This window comes from Urocampus carinirostris, chromosome 19 (assembly GCF_059441175.1).
Source record: "Urocampus carinirostris isolate Australia breed hairy pipefish chromosome 19, RoL_Ucar_1.0, whole genome shotgun sequence".
Classification (NCBI taxonomy): domain Eukaryota; kingdom Metazoa; phylum Chordata; class Actinopteri; order Syngnathiformes; family Syngnathidae; genus Urocampus; species Urocampus carinirostris.
In genome coordinates this window covers 1,723,400-1,729,399 of record NC_142367.1, presented here as the reverse complement: position 1 = coordinate 1,729,399, position 6,000 = coordinate 1,723,400, and the positions used below count along the sequence as shown (strand labels likewise).

At 41.7% G+C, this 6,000-nt stretch overlaps 2 pseudogenes; both read left to right on the top strand.

Moving 5' to 3' along the window:
* The first annotated feature begins 542 nt into the window (after positions 1-542).
* LOC148346873 (U2 spliceosomal RNA) lies at positions 543-671 on the top strand (annotated as a pseudogene).
* A 28-nt stretch (positions 672-699) lies between these two features.
* Positions 700-977, top strand: LOC148346872 (U2 spliceosomal RNA; annotated as a pseudogene).
* The last annotated feature ends 5,023 nt before the right edge of the window (positions 978-6,000 follow it).

The window sequence follows — 6,000 nt, the reverse complement described above, 5'->3', positions numbered from 1 at the left end:
TATGCCCTTGCACAATAGTATTGCCTTTTACACGCTGGTTAACTACTGTTAAAAGAAAATAACTCTGAAATTGTTTAATTGATGTTGAAAATGTCAGGAAAAAATGTTAAAACGTCATATCGTCACGTCATATTGTCAAATATAAAAAAATTGTGAATATGCTTGATGGCTGTGTTTTGCTGCTGTTGGTGTCAGTGGATTTGTTCAGACCGAGGACAATCGACTTTGGCCTGGACGGATCTATTGACACTAACAAAGATGTTATATAATGAAATTGTGAATATGTTTGATTTTCGAGAAGGTTTGTTCAAACCTCACTTTGTGTTTGCTGTTAAAAACGTAATACTGGAATATAATATTGTGAATGTGCTTAATTGCTGTTGAGATTGTCATGATTGTTTTCTGTTTTTAGTGTCAATAAATTTGTTCAAACCAAAAAAATCCCTAGTGTTCTAGAGTATAACATATGGCACAATAAACATTCCGCACATGTAGAAGTCATATGATTTTGAGAAACTAAATATGTTGGCATTCGCCAGCTGACGCCTGTGACAGTGCAGGCCTTCGACATGTAGTTGATTTTTGCAATCCGGAGATGGAATAAGAGCTAGCTCTGTCCACTCCACACATCGGCCTGGTATTGCAGTACCTCCGGGCACGGTGCATTCGCAATGATCGCAGCAAGGCTTTAGGGCTAGGACCTTAGCTTGGCCTTTTGGCTGAGAGCAAGTGTCCCGGCTCCTAGGCTTTGTAGCGTATTATGAACTGACCGATAACGGATAATGGATAATGAACAACGAAGATAGAACAATAACCCTTAAAAACCCCAAACCCCTTCCCATGATTTTTGCAATCCGGACTGTGGTTCGCAGCCATGATCATTGATTTTTGCAATCCGGAGATGGAATAAGAGCTTGCTCTGTCCACTCCACGCATCGGCCCGGTATTGCAGTACCTCCGGGAACGGTGCATTCGCAATGATCGCAGCAAGGCTTTAAGGCTAGGACCTTTTGGCTAAGAGTAAGTGTCTCGGCTTCTAGGCTTTGCAGCGTATTATGAACTGACCGATAACGGATAATGGATAATGAATAAAGAAGACAGAACAATAACCCTTAAAAAATCCCCCCCCCCCTCCCATGAACAATCTGCTTGGTACTTATGTGTCTGAACTAACTGGAAGTAAGCTACCATCAGTTTGCATGGCTCTTGGTTTCTTTCTTTATCAACACTTGGAATTGCAACCCCCTCAGGGCCTCTTCCGCAGTGGCAGTGAAAGGAAAATGTGTTCAAAGAAGAACTTGATGACTTCTTTGACATTGCTCATGCTAATGCTCTCAACATTATGAACATTCCAGAAGACAAAGAGTTTTGTTGGTTCAAAGAGCAAAGGGAAGAAACGGGTGTGTTTCTTCACACTAAGGATCCACGTGAAGGCCTGAATCATGGCACCTCTTGCTGCAAGTGCCCCTCGCACTGATTTGCAGCTTTTAAAGTCTTTTGTGGAATATTCAAACATAAATGCTGCAATATCTAAGGCTGCCCTTCAGAAAATGTCCAATCCCTGTGGTATCTAACACCAGAAATGGTTACACTCGCTTTGTTTGACAATCAAGTCAGTGCATCAATGAAACAACTCATGGTGGCTGCAATGAAAAATAAGGACAACATAGATGAAACTGCTGAACAGGATTTTCAAAAGAGGATATTTGTAGATTTAGACACTGTTACTAGCAAATGTCTAGAAGACTTTGTGTCCTCGCGATCTAGCACTTTCTTCAAAATCATTAACCTTCCTGTTGGCTATCTTGATGTTGAACCACAGGAATGTGAATCACTGGATGACTTCAAACAAGCTTTGGAAACTATTCAGGCAGTCAGTGTGGTCAATGATCTTGCATAACGAGGTGTGGCGCTAATTCAGGAATACTGTGGTCATATCACAAAAGATGAAACTGATCTGCAGCATCTGCTGCAAATTGCTGAAAAACACTGCAAAACTATTCCCGACAGCTGTAAAAAGACTCTCATAAAGAACTGAGTTTTTCTTCTTCTACTAAGCCATAATTATTTTGGGTGTAACCAGCTTAATGGGCGCTAATCCCAATTAATACAGTGATTGAGCTATCTGTAAATATAAACTTACATGACTGAAACTTTTGCAGCGTAGTTTTTGGTGGAAGTGGAACATTTTTGTGGGGTAAGATAAAAGAATACATGAAATTAAAAAAAATTGGTCACATAAGCTCCACCCTAATATATATATATATATATATATATATATATATATATATATATATATATATATATATATATATATATATATATATATATATATATATATATATATATATATAAAGCTGCCACGAGCGGCTGCCTTTTCCAGCAGCTGCCCTATTGTTATATTGTCTGCTCCTATCTTCTGTGTTTTTTTTCTTCCCGTTTTGACAACTACACTATGGATTACTTCTATCCTATGGGACATGGGTTTTAGCGCACAAAAAAATGCATGTATTCAAGGAATTTCAACTCCTTGCCTTGAAGAATTCTCGTGCCGGCGTGATGAAGGGGCCTATCGTGGAATAAGAGCTGAAGCTAGCGAAGCTAGCGAAGCTAGCGAAGCTAGCGAAGCGGCTAGCGGCGTTATAAGTCTTCGGTACCATCCGTAATCATGGTAAATGCAAACTCACGACCAAATAAGATCATCGAGTGCTGGTGGAAAACATCGAAGCGCACAGGGAGCGCAGTTGCTGTGTTTTGCGGAAACGTGGCTCACGTTTAGCATTCCGGACGCTAATGTGTAGCCACCCGGAGCTACCCGGAGCTGTCCGGCTTCAACGCCGCTAAACAGAGACACGAAAGCCGGGGGGAATCAGAGAGGAGGCAGACTTGCTGGGCGGACTTGCTAACACGAGGTGGTGTATCCCTGGATTTTCACAAAGAAAAGTTTTCCATCTGCCGCAGGGATGTCGAACTTTTGGACTCCGCTACAAGCACCCCTAGGGCATCATGTTAATCTGTTAATAAACAACGGGGTAGACTGCTGGAAGTGTGAATTTCCCTACAGGGATGAATAAAGTATCTATCTATTTATCTATCTATCTATCTATCTATCTATCTATCTATCTATCTATCTATCTATCTATCTATCTATCCAACCATCCATCCATCCATCCATATATATATATATATATATATATATATATATATATATATATATATATATATATATATATATATATATATATATATATATATATATATATATATACGTAAAGGGTGTAATAATAAATTTTGTTTTATTGAAATTCCTGCTGAAATATGTTGTATAGTTTCTGTATAGGTGTCCTGCAATGATGAGTCCAACAGTGCCACCTGCTGGTATGTGGTTAGGTTTGGTTTGGCTTTAGACTTTGCGACAGGAAGGTGGGGGTTTTTGGCAATCTTCAACGAGCTGCCAACAGTGAGACACGATCTTTTGGTGCTTCGCAAAAAGTTAATTTTAAACATTAAAACCACAGCTGACAAATCTCTCAACATACACAGTAATGTGATTGATGTTGTCAAGCTGTTTAGATTTATTTTCGTTTTGTTTCTGTCGCCTTTTATGTTAGTTTTGCCGGACGTTGCACGTTGTGCTAAAATACTAATTCCCCTTATAGAGATCAAAGCAGAGAAGCTTACCACGGTTGTGGCTCATTCACTTGCAGATAAATTGTACCTGTTTGTATACTCATTACTGTTATCATTTCTATTTTCTCATATATATAAAAAGGATGATGTTGGTTAAAATTCAGTTTAAAGAAAAATATGTTGAATTCATTGTAAACGTTAAAAATAAACACTATACGATCTCTTGTTAAAAGTATCTTGTTAAAATGGATGTAAAAATGCATTGTGATGGTTGATATTCTAAAATGTCTTTTATGTAAACTGAAAAGAAAGCTCTTTGATATGTTTTTGGCAGTCTACAACGAGCTGCCAACCGATCAAAGAGATCAAAGCCAGCAGAGAAGCTTACCACGTGTTGTGACTCATTCTTTTGCAGTTGCAGCAACTGTAATAAAAACCTCATCATCCAGTCCAGCGTGAATGTGGGTCTTTGGTGGGACAGGTACACCGCGGTTACATTAACACAACACAAATCAATTGAGTCAAAATATGTTTGATGGCATTGCTGCCAAGGATCATCTGTTCTGTATGGCCTGGCACAACCATTACTGGCATTATCATTTTGCATCCGTAAACGGTGACATGAATGTCGTACATCTCTCTGGGAAAAACTTGATGTCCACCGCAGCCTACAATGACATCGTTATCGGCCGTGTAACTCACCATGTCAGGGAATTGCTGCAGCAGGGACTTGGCAGTTGCCTCACTTACTGTACAAGCCATTGACCCGCTGTCTTGCGAGGTTTCGCTGCATTGTAAACACAAGCTCCTTCATATCATCGAACAATTCGAGTCAATCTGTTCTCGCCATAAGATGGACTGTGGAGAGGCCGAAGAGTTTGTACATCGTATCCACCTTGTTGATGATAAGCCGTTCCGTCTACCCTACAGACGCATAGAACCAAGTCAGTATGAAAAACTAAGGACGAACCTGAACAAAATGGAAGAGAAAGGAATTATTCAGAAGTGGACTAGCGACTATGCATCTGCGCTTGTTCTCATATGGAAGCAGAATGGAGAACTCAGGGTATGTACTGATTTCAGAAGGCTTAATGCGAGAACCATAAAGAATGCCTACCCACTACCGCATCAAGCTGATGTTTTGGCCGCACTTGGGGGAAATGCCTTTTTCTCCACGATGGACCTGACGTCAGGGTACTACAATGTCCCCTTGTACCCTGATGACAAAAAGTACACGGCATTCTCATCACCCTTCAGGCTTCACGAGTACAACCGGCTCCCTCAGGGACTTTGCAACAGCCCAGCAACATTTATGAGGATGATGATGTCGATATTCAGTGATCAGAATTTCATGAGCCTATTATGTTACCTCGACGATCTGATGGTGTTTGCCCCTACAGAGGAAGTTGCACTCCAACGCCTGCAGATGGCGTTTACTCGCCTCAAGGAACACAACCTCAAGCTCGCACCCAAAAAGTGTTTTTTTCTCAGACGGACCGTGAAATTTCTTGGGCATGTCATCAGTGATGATGGAATTCGGACTGACCCCGAGAAGGTGAGAGCGATGAATGACCTACAAGTCGCTGACCTAATGGAGTCTGACGGTAAGACGCCGTGCCCTAGTAAAATCAGATATTTTCTAGGCATGGTGATGTATTACAAAAGCTTCATTGAGGCATGTTTTGCAAAGGCAAAACCTCTGTTCAGGCTCACATCTGAATCTGGTGCCCAGCATAAGCGCAAGAGAGGCCGCAAACTAGTGAGGAAAGGTCAAGTGAAGCTGACTCCTGCTGATTGGTCCGATGCATGCCAGAACGCGTTTGAAACACTGAAACATGACCTCGTGACAGGTGTCACTCTGGCCCACCCAGATTTTGATGCGCCGTTTATTCTGGCTGTCGACGGATCCTTCGATGGGATTGGAGCAGTCCTGTCACAGCTGCCACCTGGTGGAAAAGTAGCCAGACCAGTCGCCTTTGCAAGTAAAATGCTCTCTCGCTCCCAGCTCAACTACCCTGCACACCGGCTCGAATTTCTTGCCTTGAAATGGGCAGTATGTGATAAATTCAGCCATTGGTTGAAAGGAAGAATCTTCACCACGTGGATTGACAAAAACCCGCTGACATACATTTTGACCAAACCAAGACTTGATGCGTGTGAACAGCGGTGGGTAGCGAAGCTAGCTGCATACAATTTTGACCTGAAGTACATTCCCGGCCCAAAGAATATTGTAGCCGACGCTCTGACCCGTGAACCATTTGTACGGTCATGTGTGGGTCATCGCCTTGTTACCGAGCTCTATACCTCACTGTTGGACCAGGTCAACGGGGTGAACAACAGTACTCTGCAAGAGGTGTTCAGAGTATCCAA